Source organism: Pongo abelii, chromosome 19 (assembly GCF_028885655.2).
Source record: "Pongo abelii isolate AG06213 chromosome 19, NHGRI_mPonAbe1-v2.0_pri, whole genome shotgun sequence".
NCBI classification, from domain to species: domain Eukaryota; kingdom Metazoa; phylum Chordata; class Mammalia; order Primates; family Hominidae; genus Pongo; species Pongo abelii.
This window is the reverse complement of record NC_072004.2, coordinates 78,268,169-78,270,588: the sequence shown is the minus strand read 5'-3', so window position 1 is coordinate 78,270,588 and position 2,420 is coordinate 78,268,169. Positions and strand designations below refer to the sequence as shown.

Here is a 2,420-nt window from a genome sequence, read left to right as displayed (position 1 = left end):
TTTCCCGTATTGAACTGTTCTTACATCTTGGTCAAAAATCCACTGGACATATCTGTAGGGGTCTATTTCTAGATTCTTTAATCTATTACATTAATATATGTGTCTAATGTGTCTCTCTCTTCGCCAACACTACACAGTCTTGATTACTGTAGCTTCAGAGTAAGCCTTGAAATTGGGTAGACTGATTACTCCCCCATTACTCTTCTTATTCAAAATTGTTTTAGCTTTTCTTTTTAAAAATTTCTAATGATCACTTTTATTTAGAAGCCCTGCATCTCTTTGTTTTGATCAAAAGTCACATAGCCTTACATCAGCATATTTTTAAAAAATTCTACCTAAAAGATAGTTCTATTTTTAAAATAACAAATAAATATATAGTTAGCTTGGAGAGACCTGGGGTAACCAACGTGGTCTAACAACTTTCATGATTATTTCTCTGCAAATGCTCTGCTGCTGCCATCGGAGTCCGTATGCTTCCTCTTGCAGAGGCCAACAGTTCTTCAATCTCAGCATTTAATTTGTGTATTACCCATTCCATTGCTTCTCAGCCTTGCCATCAGTCCTTCAAGGTAACTGCTGAGGCTGACTCCTTTCACGGTGATCGTGGCTTCTTGAGTCAAAATAGTTTTTTTCTGTGTCCCGAGGATGTGGCTTTTCTGTAAGTCTCTCATCTACTGAAAACTTATTTGTAAATGAAATGTTAGTAGATTTAAGTTCCATTGTTTTCTCTACATGATCAACTACAGAATGTTCTTGTACATATGTTTTGGTTCTTGCTGCACCAATAAGAGACTTCACAATGGAAGCAGCCCCCTCTCTGTGCTGAGAAGGGATCCAGAGGGATCTATATGTCTGTCCAACACATCAACTCCAACCACACTCAGGCTCATAGAGTTAGGGTATTTCTGCATTGCAACTGTTGTAACAATTTCCCACAGGTGGTCAAAGACGTGTGCCAAAGTCCATAGCTTCATGGTGCTGGCAGCCTGTGGTGCTAGGGGACAATGAGGCAAAGAGGCTACACCTGCCCCTGACCCACCCCAAGAATCCCAGCCAGCCACACAGTGACAGGCACCGTTGAGCCTGATGCAAGGGATGTCCCAACGCACTGCCTCATGCCCTATCCCAGCCCAGGTTTTGCCCCTTAGCTTTTTGTTTGGACTTTCCATATAAACTCCAGAATAATCTTGTCTACAGCTACCAAAAGATCTTGCTGAGTTTTTAATGGGAATTACATTAAACCACTATATCCATCTGGGGAGAACTGATATCTTTACTATGTTGAGTCTCCAATCCATCAACGTGGACTATTATTCCCTTTATTTAGATCTTGTTATTTTTCATCACATTACATAGTTTACAGCATACATGTCCTGTACTTGTCTTGTTAGATTTACACCTATTTCATATTTTTGAGTGATTGTTAATATTACATTTTTAATTTAGATGTCCACGTGTTCATTGCCAGTTTGTAGAAATATAATTTTTTTCATATGTTCATCTCATGTCATGCAACCTTGTTGATCTCACTTATTGGTTCCATGAGATTTTTTTTTTTTTTTTTGGCAGATTCTTCTGGATTTTTGATGTGGTCAATTACATCATCTGCAAATGGGGATAGTTTTATTTCTTTCTTCCCAAACTGTATGCCATTTACTTTCTTTTCTTACCTTATTGCACTGGCTAGAACTTCCAGCACTATGTTCAATAAAAGTGATAAAAGCAGATGTCCTTTCCGTGTTCCCAACTTTAGGGGGAAAGCTTCAGTCTTTCATGATTAAGTAAAATGTTAGCTGTAGGCCTTAAATCTGTAGGTCTTAAATCTGTGATTTTATTTTTTGTTTTCTGTTTGTTCTATTTTTTCATATAGATGCTCTTTATCAAGTAAGGTGGTCTCTCTCTAATCCTGTTTTTCTGGGAGTTTTTTATCATGAATAACTGTTGAATTTTGTTAAATGCTTTTTCTGAATCTATTGATATTATTACGTGATCTTTCTTCTTTAGCCTGTTAATATAGTGGAGGTCATTGACTGATTTTTGAATGATGAACCAGCCTTGCATCCCTGAAAAAAACTCTGCTTAGTCTTAGTGTATGCATTTTTTACAATATAGCTGAATTCTACTTGCTAATATTTTATTAAGGAATTTTGTATCTATATTCACTAATGATTTTGGTCTGTAGCTTTCTTTTCTGTGTTGTCTTTGTCTGGTTTTGGTATTAAGGTAATATTGGCATTATAAAATGAATTGGGAAGTGCCCGCTCCTCTTGTATTTTCTGAAAGAGATAATGTAGAATTGGTTTAATTTTGAGACAGGGTCTTGCTCTGTTACCCAGGTTGGAGTGCAGTGGTGCGACCTTAGCTCACTGCAACCTCTGCCTCCCCAGTTCAGGTGATTCTTCTGTTTCAGCCTCCTGAGT

At 37.5% G+C, this 2,420-nt stretch overlaps 1 pseudogene; it reads right to left on the bottom strand.

The window, feature by feature from the left end:
* Positions 1-378: 378 nt before the first annotated feature.
* On the bottom strand, positions 379-974 carry LOC100451915 (PRELI domain containing protein 3B-like; annotated as a pseudogene).
* Positions 975-2,420: the final 1,446 nt, after the last annotated feature.